Source organism: Mus caroli, unplaced genomic scaffold, assembly GCF_978045245.1.
Source record: "Mus caroli unplaced genomic scaffold, Mus_caroli_1 scaffold_7, whole genome shotgun sequence".
NCBI lineage: Eukaryota > Metazoa > Chordata > Mammalia > Rodentia > Muridae > Mus > Mus caroli.
This window is the reverse complement of record NW_028227262.1, coordinates 46101330-46118416: the sequence shown is the minus strand read 5'-3', so window position 1 is coordinate 46118416 and position 17087 is coordinate 46101330. Positions and strand designations below refer to the sequence as shown.

The 17087-nt window shown below is 40.8% G+C and overlaps 1 protein-coding gene across 2 annotated transcripts in view; it reads right to left on the bottom strand.

The window, feature by feature from the left end:
- Cntn3 (contactin 3) overlaps positions 1-2211 on the bottom strand; it is a 361039-nt gene extending 358828 nt beyond the window's left edge. For both annotated transcript variants that reach the window (XM_021164805.3, XM_029478975.2), the window contains exon 1: positions 2137-2211. The gene's annotated coding sequence lies outside the window, so the exon portion shown is untranslated. The remainder of the gene's footprint in view (positions 1-2136) is intronic.
- Positions 2212-17087: the final 14876 nt, after the last annotated feature.

Sequence of the window (17087 nt, the reverse complement as noted above, 5' to 3'; positions counted from 1 at the left end):
ATTTTGCTAGTAGAGTGAAGAGGCTGTTAGTTTGTAATAACTAGGCGTGCATGAAATGTGACAGAAAAAAAAAACTGAAGATAAGTCAGCAACTCAAAGACTCCAGCTTATTGTCTACAGCTAATCTTTGCTCTACTTCAAATTGCTTGGCACTTTGGTCCTCTTAAATATTGTGTTGCTATTTTGAGAAACACTTGGGCTGTCTACTTGTGTTCTGAAGGATATCTAAAAGTTAGAATCCTCCTGGAGAACAGGACAGGATACCTTCACGTCTTCAGACAGATGTTGTGACACCTAGACAGTCAGGAGGATCTGCAGTACTATTGCCAGAGACGGCCACTGCCTGAATCTATTAGCCTGCAAATCAATTATCTCTTCTACATCCCTGCTATCCATCTTTCCATAGGAGGAACACTGGCTTGCATGCAACTTCACCATTAGCTGGTAAAAGCATTCAGCAAATAGTACCCTCTTCAAAAACAAACAAACAAACAAACAAAAAACAAAAACGTGTGTTATTGAGTCTCAACCTAGGGCACGCAAGCATTCAGAGATCTGAACTCTACCGAGAGTGTGCATACAGAGATCTCTTCACATGTCCTCAATCCCATCAAATATCTTTTATGAACACACACAAGAACATGCAAGGTGACATGCAAATATTAAGCACTCTACAAATGTTACACTTAGTTATAAGGAGGCTAACCTGCAGGCTTCTTCCCTCGTGACAGGAATCACAACACAGAGGGTTAAAAACCACCCACCAGCATGCAGGCAAAGTCAGGTTAGAGCTAGCAAACACAGCTACTGCTGCAAAAACTAAGTAAGGAGTCTGACTTGCTATTGAGAATATAATAGCTCTTTGAAAGGCAATTACTCCTCCTTTCCGTCTCCGAGGGACTCTGACTCGGTGTTCTTACTAATTCCCAGTTTTAATCTATTTACAGATCAGAATGTTTTCTCACCTAGGGGGATATTCATCTATGTGGGGGTAGACAGAAATCACGACACACATCCTCCTGTACTGTGCATGTGTGTTTAGTTATTTTTGCTTAATCATTCTAAAATGATTTGGGGGTTGACCTACTCCCCAAATGAGCTGGGCTTTCTGACCACCTTCGCACATCACACACATCACAGGCGGATTCTTTCTGTAGCTCTACTTCTGGACATATGCGATTGGGGTTAGGAAACTGCCCCTTTCCTTTCCGAGAGCTGTCTGCTCCCATCCTCTTCTAAATACAGGTTTGCCGTCCTCACAGAGCTGGCACCGTTGGTTTTTTAAATCATTCGTCTGAGCGTATCTTTTTGTAAATCAGTAAGAGAGCCCAATTGTAGGTAGGACCCTTGCGGAGCAGTGGAGCCCTGCGCAAGCAGAGCCCAGAAGCCTTGCATTTCATGCAATCAGAAGTAAGGGACAATCCATCTAGAAAGTGCCTATAGTCTGACCCGGGAGTCCGGGTTGGCACTTCCCGGTTTTCTGCTTCAGATATTCTGTATGAGCATTACAGGGCTCCTGAGAACATAAGGTTGACAGCTCTCGAGTCAAGGCAGAAGAACTACAGTCTATCAGAAAAAGAAAAAGAAAAAAAAAAAAATCTACAAGGGATTCCACTTAGAGCTGCCTATTTCTGAGCGGAAAGAAAACGCAGCTGAGAAAACTTGGGTGCTAACAGGCACATCCACCCTGACTTACTCAGATCTGTGAGTCAGGACCACAGCTTCAGACAGAAAACAGCATCTGGTTCTTAACCCCGGACTATGCCCTGGGATTCTCTCTCAGCATCCCTAGGGCTCCCAACTTTCCTCCGCACCCCCCCCCCTTCAACTTTCAATAGCCAAGTGGCTTCTATTAAGAGGAGAATTGGTTGCTTTTTTTTTTTTTTACCAGCTTCTCGGCCAGAGAAACCGTCTCATCCCCAAATCGATCCTAGCCCAGAGTGGGGAAATCATGTCCCCTGGCAAACCGGCCCCAGAAGCATCTTTTACTCTAGACCCATCAAGTGCATCTATCTCCCAAGCAAACAAACTTTCGCAGCCGTAGAGCCTTAAAACCAGTGGGTAAAGTTTCCCAGACAGGTGATTCATCCCAGAGCCAGGACTGTAGTAGTGAGCAAGAGGACAACCCCGACCTACCTAGATGCACCAGCTTGCAAGGCGCCCGCCCCGCCGGCCCGGCCCGCCGCTGCCGCTGGCTAGCCCGGGGGGCTGCCCTGCGCGCTCCTGCGAGCCGCCGCCTTGGCCGCAGCGCCCCCGTCCGCGCTGTTCTGCAAGGTTCGGCACACTTCCCTGTCGGACTCGCGGCGCCCGCCCGCCCGCCGCCGGCGCCACCGCGCGCCAGGTTGCTGTGGCTGCTGCAGGCGCCGAAGGTGCGCTGCCTGCGCCTGTGCCGCTCAGGCTGGGGCTCCTGCTCCCGCGCGAGCACTGGAGGGAGGGAGGAAAGGAGGGGGGCAGAGGGTGGGAGAAAGGGGCGGGGAGCGCGGCGGCGCAGCCAACAGGGTCCTGCGCCTCACGCTGCTCGCACCACCACCCTCCCGCTGCGCCTCCGCGCCCCGCTGCCACCGGTCCCTGCCTGAGCTCTGAGCTGCCAGAGCCGGCTTGCTTCTGTCCAGCCACAGAAGGGACCAGGAAGAGCTGGATGGTTGGCGGTCAGCAAGTCACCGCTGGGTGGCCTCCTGCCTCACAGCTGGCATCTAGGTAGCACCGGTTTTTAAGGACATAGATTCCAGGTCTCTTGCAGCTGAGCTAACATAATCTCGCAAAATCGCCACTTTTATCATTAAAACATAATTATTAAGGGTACGCTATAGATAGATAGATAATAGCGTAGATATTATCTATAATATAATATAATATAATAGATGGATAAATTGATGGGAGGAAGGAAGGAGTCACAGACAGACACTCCAGATAGTGGACTGTGATGTTTACAAGAATTCAACACACGCAGTCCCCATACTAACCCTAACTTTATTCTTGTTCCATGACTATGCTAGAAAGAAATTAATTTGCTAAGACTTCAATGAATCGGTTATGAAACTAATCCCAATTTAGTTTTGACAAGGAATCCATTAAATCGGTCTGGTCACTTTTATTTCTATAAGTACACAGAGATAGACTTGGATTGGACGATCTGGATGTGAACATAAAATGACTGAAATCCCCAGCCTTTGAGCTCAACCAAAACCCTGCGCAAATAGCATAACTTTGGTTTTTTTTTTTTTTTGTCGGTGAAAACAATTGGATCACATGGTGGCTGTCAGTCATCCGAAGAATGACCAATGAAAAGGGTGGATATATATATATATATATATATATATATATATATATATATGATTATATATATGATTATATATATGATTATATATATAAGACTATATATATATTAGATTATATATATTAGATTATATATAATATATATACAGTATATGTGTATGTACATATATACTGTAGTAGCTACAGGGCAGAGTCATTTAGTAGCACTGGCATCAAGTTTTCAAGAGATAATTTTGTGTTCCACATGGTAGGATGAGATAGGGACTTGAAGATCAAGTCTAGTGAGTTCAACACTAACCTGTACTAGAGAATAATGATGTCTTAAAATGGGGTGGGCAGATACTTTTTTGGCTTCTTACACACACACACACACACACACACACACACACACATTACATATATTCACAATAATGAGATGCCCAGGACCTAGTATACTGCGTAGCGATTATCTCTATGAGTGAAACTATTTTATAAGTCTTGTACAATTTTTTTATTTTATTATCAAGTTGTCTTTGCTTTATATTTAAAAAAATCATTGTAGTTAAATTACACTGGGGCATTTACAGCCCTAACTCATATCTCCTGCTCTCCCTCTCTTCTGATGATGCTACTATGCTACTGCAGACAGAACAAAACAAGGTACATTCAGGACAGCTCAGTTGGCAAGCCAGGTGTGAAAGGGGAATTCCATTTCATCCTGGGGGAGTAGGCTTTCAATCTTCTCCACTTTCTCCCAAGAGACAGTCATCAGTTGCCTGAAATTCAGAAAGAAATTTGAACGTCTAGAGAGGTTTGAGAGGCTTTAAAAGAGGTTCTAACCATTTCGTCACTAGTGGTACAAAACATTGCTTCCCACTGGCTTACTGGTCCCCAGCCTTACTGAAGCAAAACCAAAGGGCTTCACTATGGTGCAGGTGAGTTAGCTCTGTCCCTAAAGTGCTCAGTAGTTAAGCTCGTTCACCCTAGCAACAGACAGCAGCCTCTGGCATACAGTCCCAAAGATTCCCAAGTGTTGGTTATTTTTGCCATTTCTCTTACTATCAGGAAACTGCTCATACTCCTAAGAGTAATGGCAGAATTTAAAATAATAAAAATAACAACAACAACAACAATAATAATAATAGTGATGATGATCATGTGGGGTTGTTTATGTTTGAAAGAAGTAGAGGGAGGCAATGATAGATAGAGACAATGCTATAAATAAAAGTAATGTGCTTTCTCCATTCAGAATCAAATTGCAGTGAATTTGGACTCCTTAGGGTCTCTCTACTTAGCAAACAAAAAATATTAAATCAGGTAAGGAAGGAAGGTTTATGGTCGGAGCAGTTGTGATAGGTTACTGTAAATAATCTCGTTGCTTGCGATCTGAGAACATATTGGCAACCCCCCTGAGTGTGACAAAATGTTTTATTGGGCAGAACTGGTGTGTTCTGGAAGGATCTGAGAAAAACTTTACATGCAAATTATGCTCATGTCTTGCAACTAGCAGGTACAATTACTGTCATGCCCACATCCATCACAGACGTGCCTCCTTCTTTAATGCATCTCCATAATGCATTTTGCTTCTAACACACCTATATGTCCTGTCTAATGGGACTAAAAGGACACGTAGTAGTGGGGACGGGGCTGGCCCAAGGCACTAAAACAGCAGCAAGACAGACAGCAGAGAAGATCCTTTAAATTAGACCAAGAGAAATTTACACGCTAACCCTGCCTTGGCCCTCTCCACATCATTAGTTTCTTCCCATCTCAGTTCATGTTGCCGTGCTGCTGAAACCTGATTTGTACTGGCAAGGGAGCTGATGATTTTTTGAATGTTATGGTTGCAGAAGAAGGAGGCAGGGTCATCCTAAATTTTGCATAACCCATGACAAACATTAAGCATAAACCCCAGTTCCCTGTCAGCACGGGTAAGAGGTATATAAATATACCCATATAGAGAGACCTGGTCCTCACTTCAGACCCCCCCCCCCTTTGCTTAGAATATAAAGCATATCTTGAGTCAACTGAAAACCTGATATTTACTAAAAGTTGATACACAAGAGCAGGTTTAAATAAAATTTCCATTCAATTTCTGGGACGGAAGCCCAGGAAATTAAAAAAAAAAAAAAAATTAAAGGCACATGTGGATCTTCTCAGTGTGAATGCCGGATGGAGTTTTTATTGAATTTGGCCTCAACTGATTGTAGCATTATAAGCAATTCTGCAGTTAAGTTTCAGCAGTCATTTAGATGGCAAATCCTTTCTCTCTCTTTTTAGGGCATTATAACAAAGAATAATAACTTCCTTTTCCTATGGTACCTTTTATGTCAAAGCTCTTTAGCTGTGAGATCATCTTCCCATTGTTAAGATGTGCCATCTGTGGGGAGAGATAGAAACTACTCCATGATACCAATAGCACACACTACTTGTTTGTTTCCTTGTTTGCTGTTTAACAAAAGGAAATGAAGGAAAAATATCTATGGATTCCAGAGCCTGGAAGTCCTAGGCAAGAGGACAAACTGGAACACAGCCAGCTACTAACAAACACATCTGTTCCTTTGAAAGTGGGGTGGAGTTTTTCCTGGGTTGCAAAGACAAGACCCAGGAGCCTCCCTATCTTGCTTTCAGTGTTCTTGCTTCTATTCGGATGCTTCCCTGGGGAATATTCATACTGTCTACACTGCTGGCTTGAGTGGCTCTGAGGGGTGTCTTTGTTTTTGTTTGTCTGTTTGTTTGCTCAAGCCAGACAAGGAGCTACAGGGCATCAACGTTGGAGTAAGGAAGTTGGGTTCTTACAAGAACAGTAATCACAACCACACCATCAGGCTTTGCCTTCAATGTCTTAATGGCCACTGGTTATCTTTATTGGAGCAAGTCCTCTATATTTCTGGTTAAAAAAAAAAGAGGGGGGAAATCTGGGTGTGTGTGTGTGTGTGTGGTGAGAATATACTCTACCTGGCCCTACTTTAGAACTTATTTTGGACACTAATGTAATAATGAAAACTCAGACACAGACTCCATTCATTTATTCTGAAGGTATCTGTTGAAGTTTTGCCTCTTTGTGTTTCTCCTGATTCTATCCTGCAGATCACTTTGTTTCAGGACTTTATTGTGTTATTCACACATTTCCTTTCATGGATTATAAGCATCCCAGAGGCTCTGTTTACTGCTCAATGCAGAGTTCCAAGCAAACTGTGCATACACATAATGGCTTTTCAGTAAATGTTCAGTGATGAGCAAGCTTCCAGTGTGCCTGGTGCTGCACAAACTGCTTATAAGGGCAGTCGAGCATCCTCATCACCACTTCAGGCTGTAACTACTGTGGTAAGCCTTCTGAAGATAAATATGCTAAGATACAAAAAGTAAACTCATTTATCCAGAAACTCACCCTTCCAAGATGGTACATTCAAGCTGTCATCCTTCCCTGGATGCTAGGTTCTCTCATTAGTGTGGATATCACCCCAATTTTAAGGGGAGTTTTTCATCTATGTGTTTTCAAGCTGCCTTTTAAATATTTATGTTGCTATCCACTGATAAGCCTTGCTTAAGCCTTGGTCAGAGAAGCCGTTTTCTGTAGTGAGAAGTGGTTAACCAGCCCTGGTGAAAGATCTGAGACTAAATAACTATGGAGTGTTTCCCTAGTTATACTGCTATTTCTACTTCGACCAGAAAAACCCAAGGAACAGCACAGGTGAGGGGTAAGAAACTCTGTAAGAGCTACAGGACCATTGTAAACTGTGTATGCTGGACACAGAATGGCCACTGCTCACACCAGCTATGTTTGCCTGCTTGCATGAAAATAAAGCTTTGACTCTCGATCATGGATAGGAGAGGGGCTAAGGAGGACCCATCCTTTCCTCAGAAAGTATTGGTGGTTAATAACTGCCTAAGGAGAGAAAGTCATTTTCTCCAGTAGTGTACTTACTCCATTAGATAACTCTCATCCATGCCTATGTAAGGAACCCTAATTAAAGTTGTGGGAATGTCTACTCACAAGTGAAAAAAAAATTAGGAAATAAACTTGGAAAGAGGAGGAGGTCCAGAGTGAATGGGATAAGAGAAACCACGAGAGGGCTGTATACAATCACAATACACTGTAAAGAGTATGAACTTGTCAAAGAATAAAATGTAATGAGAAGGATGTGGTTGTGGTATCCACTAAGTACTCATTTATCCATTTACCTAGACTGTTCACTCCAAAACTGGCATTCTCCCATTAATTATAAAGGTTCTTTTCTAATCTTAGCGCGTTGAAAAAAACATTCCTTCCATATGTTTTATCTTAATTTGCTCACATTGTTATTGTGATGATAATTCTTTGATGATACCAAATGTCTGCCTTTTTTAGATTAGGATTCTCTCCCATGTATAACTTTAAAATTTTTAAGCAACTAAATATATCTTATTTAATATGTTGAGACAAAGGATTTTTTTAATCTAAAATTAAATATAAAAGAAAGTTCTTCTCAGGGTATCTTGAGAAAGAAAGAAAAATGAAACACCAGCTCTTTATATAAGGACAGCTAATATTATCCTTAAAGTATCTTTAGAAGGTATACAGAATCCAAACCATGTGGCTGGGGGTATAGCTGATGATGGGTAGAGCACTTGGGAGGAGAAAAGAAGACGGAGCCTTGTGAATGTCTCGCTTTGAGCCTATGATCATTGGTTTCTGGTTGTATCCTTGTGGGTCAGGAAACAGAATCTAAGAGAGCCACCTCTGTGGTTCCTTATTCAAAAGGCACTAATTAGTGAGGATCCTCCCTGCGTGAGTCAGCATCCCAGGACTGCCACAGATGGTTGTGATAGTCAATTTACACAGGAAAGGTTCAATCTTGTTTCACAGTGTGTGGGGTTTGGGTCGCTGAATGACCATGTGGTTCCACTGCTTCCCAGCCTGCTGAAGCCTGTCTCAGAGCATGTACTTGAAGCAAGTAACTCAGTGTGTGCGGGTAAGAAAGTGCAGGGCTCCATAATCCCTCTCAAGGTCTTATCCACAATGATCTAAAACCTCCAGTAGGCATCAGATTTTTAAAGTGCCACCACTTCTCAATGACATCTTGTTGGTGACTAAGCTATGCCCCCCTCCTTTTCTTTCTCTACTTCAAGTAACATTTCCTAACATCATCATATCAATGGGCTGGCATTCAATAGCTATGTTTAGGACGTAGACATTCAGTCCTAAGCAGTGACTTAATCAAACTCAAAGTAAAATACCATGCAACCGGAAAACAAAATAAAGAAAACCAAGTAATAAAGAGAAGGAGTTTCTCTTGAGTTAATTTATCTCTTCATGGTCCCAGGATCATGAAGAAGAATGTCTTTGACATTAGCAAGGATTTGGAGCAAATGAGTTTTTTTTTTTTTTTTTAATTCTTAAAAGGAGACAAAAAGATGCCTTCTAATTTTCCATTTTATGGCTATTGAAATGACTTTTCTGTAATAACTAAATCAGTCTTAAGATGAGTAGCCAGGGTTAGAGAACACATGAAGGAATCAATTCTGTCATTGCTGTGTGCAGCCTTCTGTAAGGCTTCAGGAATTTCCCTAACTGGAGCTACAAGAGAATGAAGAAAGAATACACGGAGAAACAAACAGGAAAGCTGGGATCAGATGGTTAGTTCTTAGTCTGTTGGAAGGCACCAGTGGCATCTGGGAATCTCGGTATTTATTTTATCCATCTGAATTGGGGAGGTGGGCTTAAGATATACATCTGAACCAGAGATAGGTTTAGCAATTCTGGGTAGGAAGATCTTTGTATGGAAGAAATCTCCAGTTAAAGCCACCTAGGGGAGGAAGCTATGACAGATAGTTTCTACATGTACTGTCCGTATTGCTGTTAAGACCAGAGGGAGACTCTGTTATTCCTCCAACTCTCACCCAGGTAAGGGTTTGCTCCTCTCCTGGGTCTGAGACACTAGGGTTTTTGACATGGCTGTACCCATGTCAACAACTCAAGGCTTTCTCTGCTCCACACAGTGGTAGACAGTTCTCATTTTGGATATCTGTTAGAAACAAATAAGATTGACGCCCACTATTTGCAAATTACTTTTGAGCACAGATACTACATGCACCTAACTGGAACTTACCTAAGTAAAATGAACATCTGCTTCCTCCTGAAGTTGGTCAGAGCTGTGATAATGATGGTTCTCACAGCCTTATTCAAAGCATTCACAAGGCTTAGCTGGATTTCAAAAATTCTTTTTGAATATATGCAATACATGTAGATCACTAGCTTTTGACATTTTTCATTTCATTTTGGTCCAAATGATGAAAGAAGAAAAATTTTTCCTCATTGGAACAGATATTTTGTATGCTAAGTTATCTTTTTGAGAAACAGCTAACTAGAATCTTTACCTGCATTAGATTTTACTACACATTCAAATCACCAACGGTACAAGGAAACACTTTTATAGATCAACTGGCTTCAACTCACACTGCTAACTTAAGCATCTCAGGGTCATGCTGAAGCATGCAGACCCTTCCTTTTGATTCCACATATAGAGCCCATGTGAGTACTTGCACAAACACACACACACACACACACACACACACACACACACACACACACACAACTTTGTGGTACGGCTAAATTGTTTCTACTACAAAAGATGCTTTAAAATCTTAGCCCCACTTGCCGTTGAATGTGACTTTAATTGCAAATAAGATCTTTCCACCCATACCTTATTAAGTTAAGTTGTAATCGATCATACTAGATTACAGGAGATCCAAGTCATAAAATAAGCCATTGAACAGAGACTTAAAGAGAGAGAGAGAGAGAAAGAGAGAGAGAGAGAGAGAGAGAGAGAGAGAGAGAGAGAGAGAGAGAGAGAGAGAGAGAGAGAATGTGCAGAGACACAGAAGACTTGTGGCCATGGAGGCTGAATGAAGTCAGTTGGCACTGGACACCTACAGGCTAAGCTCCTGAAAGGGTTTCTGGAATCTACCATGATTTAGGAGAGAAGCATAGGATGGTTTCTCACCCTGAGCAATCAATGCTGCTGCTACCTTGATTTTGGACCCTCAGGCAGGATAAATTACTGTTGTTTCAAGCGGCTGAGTTTATGATAAGTGGTTATGGCCGGCACCAGGAATGAGCCACTCTTCCTAGTTAATCCAATGATGAGCCTCAACTGTAGTAAGTAAACCTGTTCTCCCGAACCCCTGCTTCATTCTCAATTACCCACCTAGTTGAACTGCTAAGTGGTTCTAAATTAACAGCCACTTTCTCTGACTACACCAAAATAAATTATTTAGCCCTGTTATCCCTCTTTTTATGCCTCAACCCTCTCATTAAGATGGGAAAATTTGAAATACCTACTATGACGCCACATTTTCCCGAATCATTGTTTCAGGAGTTCAATGTCATTGTGTGCTGCTCCAAGCCTTTGTTTACATATAGTTCCTATGACATCTACAAAATAGAATGTGGGTCGCTTCACTCCAGTATTTCAGGAGAGACTAGGTACAATCAAATAACTTTTTAAAGAAAAGAACTAAAATTGGACTAACTTTCCCCTCCCTCCCTCCCTCCCTGGCCACCCCCCTGTGATATGTATATGCACACACATGTGTGTGGTTATGCTCTCACGAGCAAGCCAGAGGAAAACATCAGATATACTGTCTTATCACACCCCAACTTATTTCTTTGAAACAGGGTCTCATTGAACTGAAGTTAGACAAGCAGATAACAAACCCCAGCTACCTTCCTCTCTCTGGACACATACACACACACACAAACACATACATATACAAAAATATATATACACACACATACACCACCACCACCACCACCACCACCATTACTACCACTACCACCCCCATGAGGGTAATAGGCATGTGTGTTCATACTCAGTTTTTTATATGAGAACTGAGAATTCTAACTCAGGTACTCACCCTTGAAAAACAGGTGTCCTTAGTTACTGTGGCACCTTCCTATTCCAGAAGTTACTTTTTTCCTGAATTCTTTGTCCGAAAGGATGGGTCCTGGATATAGCTTGACATAAAATAGTCTCCGTCTTCAGCTTCTTCAGTAACTATAAAATAGCCCTAAACTGCCAGTCATTTTTACTATTAGAATAAGGGACTTTACTCACTCAGGAACCCTCAAACTATTATACAAACCTTCTCCATCACCAGGGAGATGAACAAACATCCTAGTAATGAAGTGTTAGTGTAGTAGTGCTGCTTCCAGCCAATAACTGTTGCTTACTGGAGGAACCATGGAAACGACTTCAGTAAATGAAGTATGTGATGGATGTAAGAAAAACTTAAACACAGATCCCTATGTCTGTAAACAAGTAAACTTTCTGACAGACTGCCAGATCCCCCAAATAACCATATCTGCCTACTATGACCTCTAGGGAAATTTATTTGGGGGCTATTTCTAGCTTTAAAATTCTCAGGATCCTGAAGCAGGAAAATATACACAGCAAAGAAAAGTGAGGAGTGAGGTAATAATCCTAAAATAACTGAAATGAGAGTTTGCCTCGCCACTGAAAGCCAATGTATTCCAGACATAGCTGATGACTGACTATAGAGTTTAAGGTGTCTTGTGCAATCTGAAAATGAGGAATGCTAAGTGAGAAAAGACATCTCGTTGTGAGTTCATGTCCCCAGATCATAACCTGGTGCTGCAATCATGAGCTTACTGCAGCTGGGGTTATCTGCACAAGCCCTGCACAAGAATGTGCATATTAGCATTGCAATGTGAAAGGGGGAGGAGTCCAGGACTCCTCATCCCTCCCAGAGAGACTGGAGGCATCTCATGCTGGTACAGAAAAGGTTGTGCCATTTTCCTGAGCAGTGTAGCCACAGAGAAGTTGCCCTTGTTCAGTAACCTCCCGCCCACACTCGAGCAAGTGACTCTTATCAAACTCAGTGGGACATGCAAAAAGACAGAAACCATGAATATGGGTGGGGAACTTGCTGAGACAAAAATGTCATAAAAGAGGTAGGGGGATGAAGGATGATAATGGGGTTGGCAAACATGACTAAAATTCATTATATAAATACATGAAGCTGTCAATCAAAGCGGTTTAGTACAAGAGAATGAATATGCAGGCCTTTTCACTGTCTTCGATGATTTCTTGAATGGTCACTTGAGTTGTGGTATTCATTTTCATTTGCACTTTGGTCTTTCTAAGAACAATTAAAAATAATTATTACATTCATACATTTTCTTATGCATCTATATGCAAGGCCAGTGTCCATTGAACAGTTCATTTTTAAAAACTTTCTATATTTGTGTAAATTTTGTTCTGATGATAAGGGATGGAAAGGCTGGACGGAGCTAACTTAGATATGTAATCTGTACACACATGTTCCTTTCTCTCTCTGTCTCTTTGTCTCTCTCTGTCTGTCTCTGTCTCTCTGTCTCTGTCTCTCTCCCTCTTTCCTTTGTCTTACTGAAGAAGAAGCAGTGGAAAAAAGCTATGTGATCCTGGATATGACAAGGTCCTTCTAATGTCATAATTTTCAAATCCGTGGTGAAGGAGGAAAAGATAAAAGGGGATAAAAAATAAGGGTTCCCAGTCATTAGCATTTCATGGAATACCATCCTTCTCTTTATTCTTTGGGATATTTGTCAGGTTTACCCAGTCAACATTTGGCACAATCTTATATATAGCCCCAATGCACCAAAATCTCTGGCCAGGGACCTCTGAGAAAATTACATGCAAGGAACACCAGACACAATAATTGTGTGGGCATGTAATGGCTATGGAATTGCACACTCATGGACCAGTTTTATTTCACTGATAAGACACAAGTTCAAAGACACATGTAGAAATGACAGTGGGTGCATAGCTTTAACACAAGCTGGGGGCTTTTATGAACTCTCATCTCTGTGGAACTGTGCAGGCACTATTTCTGTGAAGCCCTTGGGCAACACCATCACGTAATCACAGTTTCAAATGTAATGCCATCTTTCCCCTCATATTCAGGAGTTATGTTTAAAGTTTGGTATGATAAGGAATGAAAAGGTTGAAGTGAGTGAAGGCTGAAGACATCCAAGCTAATAGGGGCTTTGATTTTTCTTTAAAACTGTTTTCATTTGCCTTTTAGGTATTCTGTCTAAATGTGTATTTAATAAAGATCAATCTTTTCTTTATATGAAGTATGCACAAATATGACAGCTAAGTATATAGTTGCATTTCAATTTCCCTGAGTTCTTTCTTTGATTCATGCTGTAGGTTATCTGTTGGTAGTTGCATAGATTATGTACCAGTTACTGTCAAAAATTCACCCATATGTACTGTTTATCAAAAAAGTGGCAGGCCATTGTTATATAATTGATAAAACTATAACTACATAGATATTCAACATTTATCTGAATTACTTATCTTTTAATTAGTATCATTCTTTATTTGTTGTAAATTTCCTAAAGAATAGTTTTTATACCACACATTTTAAGTGTCAGTTTCTTAGACCTACTTTGGCACTTGGGATGGAGGCTTTGAGAATATAAATCTATCTCTTCCTCGGTGTTGATCTACTTTCCTCTAGACCCTTAATTTTAAAAACTGGGGTTCTTGCATTAAAATTTAGATCATTAACTTTGAGCAAGGAATGGCAGAATCTCAAAACTGGCATATGTTACAAGAATGCAGCCTAGGGGTTATACAAGCTTTTCCAATTTTTAATACTCCCAGGTGCTGCCTTTGTTGAAAACACTTCAACTCTACCCCATATTTGATATGCTGCCCTTCTTACCAAGTGCACAAATCTCCTGTAAACCTCATTCTTAATAAGGCTACCAGCATCAGAGCCAATCAAAACCAGGAACAGTCTTCATAAATATTCACACCTCACCAGAGGTTTAGCTGTAGCAAGTAATGAATAGTCATAGGAACTCTCATCAGTGACTGAGACCCATCAATGCAAAAACAAAATCCACGGCAGAAAGCAAATTAATGGTCTATAAAGCAAATGCTAAGGGGTAGAAAGAGAGTGTGGTTTTTGACCTAGAGATGTTTCTATTTTGTTTCATGTATCATTTAATCCCTATCCCCAATTAAATGCAGATTTAAATGTAAATATCTTTTAAAGACCTGATTTTCCTAGATTATGTGGTTTTTTCCTTTGTACTGGAAAACTGTGTACTGAAATGCTACAGTCAGCTTGACGATACAAACATTTCTTCAAAGCATATTTGTTTACTGATGAGATCTGTGGGGAAGGACTGGATGATGTGTGTCAGTGGTTGGTGTCTTGTGAGAAACTTGAAAGTCACTTGGTTGGACTACCTTAGATTTGAAAATAAAATATTTGAACTTGAACCATAAGAGTGTAGAGGCCTATGGACTTCAATGAGTCAGAAATATTCTAGACATTAAAATAAGGAGAGCAGAAAAATTGTGTCTCTTTTTCCTTATTTTTCCCTTAACTGCTTGCTAAATAGAATCGTGCAAGCCTCCAAGCCCCTGCATCTGTTGCAATGATTGTTGGATTAGATATCTGGAAAGCACTTCTGTCTTTCCAAATCAGCATTAAATGATATTGGTCCTCTATGCATGGATATATACTACAAACTGTACACCTGTAGTTATGTGGCATAGTCTCCTCCTGCACATTCTTCACCTATTTACATAACCAAGCTATTAAAAATGAATCAGAAGACATCTATATATTTTAATCAATATCTAATTTATGTCCAGAGAAAATTCTTTTATTTGCCCATTTAACTTTCTTATTATCCACTCATATGCCACTCTGTCTTCCTCTTTTATTTTTTTATAAGTAAACTGCAATTGATTTATAGCAAATTCATTTCACAGCCTGTCACCTCTCTCATATGCCACGCCACATCTTCAGTTCAAAAAACTTGCAACTACACTCTAAATTAAGTACAAATCCAACTCTGCACTCTGGTTACTCTCATTAGTATTCAAGGTTACCGAGCTTTTGATATCAAATAAAAGATACCCAACACAAAGGAAAACCTATTTGTCATAGAAATGTAAAACCCAGTGTTGACATCAATTTCAAACACTCTAGATTCAAAGCCTCAAATCTTCTCTCATCAATACATGAAACCTCCCTTCTTCCTTTGTACTGAATTCAGTATCAGTTACCTGCTTTCTATTGGTGGCTCCTAACTCTTCCTGACTTGACATTCTCTCAGACTCTATTCTATCTGACAGAGACTGCCCCTCAACAGTTCCAACAGAGATATGAATGAAAGATGCCCAAAGACTAACATCAGTCTATCTTAATTCTTCCTATACTTAACCATTCTCTGCTGGCAAAGAGAGAGGATGCTGTGACTAACAAGTCTTGTGTCACTACTTACTCCCTGTGTCAAATGAGGCAAATGCACCTGTATTACATGGATTGTGATATCCACAGGAAATGTTCTAGAGCCCCTAAAACTGCTTCCATCAAAAGCTACAGCATACAATTTTTTTCCTTTTCTTTTCTTCCTCTATACACCAGGGGAGAAAATTAATAGAGAAAAAACAGGCAAATCTGTTTACAGATCATCTCTGATTTGAGGTGGCATGGAATGCATTGGGGAAGATTCTGGGCATGAGTGGAAACCATGGCTTTTGATTCTGATATGAGGATGCTCAGTCCCTGTACTGGCTAGTTTTATGTCAACTTCTTACAAGATACAGTCATCAGGAAGGGGGGATCTCCGATCGAGAAAATGCCTTCATGAGATTCAGCTCTATGGCACTTTCTTAAGCAATGATCTATAGGGGAAGGGGAAGCCCAGTGTGGCTGTTTCATTCATTGGCTGGTGTCCTGGGTTCTGTAAGAAAGAAGACTGTACAAGCCGTGGGGAACAAGCCAGTAAGAAGCACCCCTCCACAGCCTCTACAACAGCTCCTGCTTCTATGTTCCTGCCTTGCATGAGTTCCTGTCCTCACTGATTTTAAGGATGAACTATTATATAGACCTGTGAGTGAAAGTTGCCTTTGGTCCTGGTATTTCAACACAGCAACAGCAATCCTAATTAAGACACTTGCTTCCTGAGATGGCAGTTGCTCATTTAAGATTTTGAGTAAACCTTCTATCAGTTCTTAATCAAAACTCCATCTTGAAATGAAGTCTAATTCCCCCCAAACAGCTGACTCAGCAGAGACATGACCTCTCTTATGGGAAGGCTTAAATTTGCCTCAGGGTTTCAATGGTTTTGGCCTCTCTGAAATGCTTCATCATATATTCAATATAAGTTCAGTGACTTATTGAACATCCCAAAGTACAGATGATAACCTAGTGCTTCCAACCCCTGGGGCCTTCTGTTTTAATTAAGCTCTTCAGACCTTCACAAGGGCACAATGGTCAAATAAGAGTCTCGGGATGATGTCTGTTCACCCTCCATCACAGGATTATACAAAGATTATATTTAAAGACATATAGTTCTGTTAATCTGTAGATCCTCTCAAAAGAAAATAGGATGCAACAATAAATACGTGTATCAGAACAATCCTTGGATTCAATCCCATGTCTGTTTCCCATGTGTATGCAATAGAGGAGCACAGGATAAATAAGATTGTTCATTCTTTCATTTCTTTAAGATATGTGCTCCTCAAATGTTGGTCTGAGAATAGATAGGAACTGCATCACAAAGACATATTTTAGAAGGTATAGACCTTCATATACCCCCACCCTGGGAGAGTCCTTAGCACCTCATGTCATATATCTATGGAATTAGCTCATAATAGATCACAGCAAAGAGGAGCCACTGTCTATCAGCAGAATCTTGATCACTAAATGCTTCAGGATTTGCTTTCCTTACTGGTGTGCTTTACTCCTATTGTCCGGAAGATAACAGTGGAGACAATTCCCAACACCGCCATAAACATCATTTAGATAAAATGGAT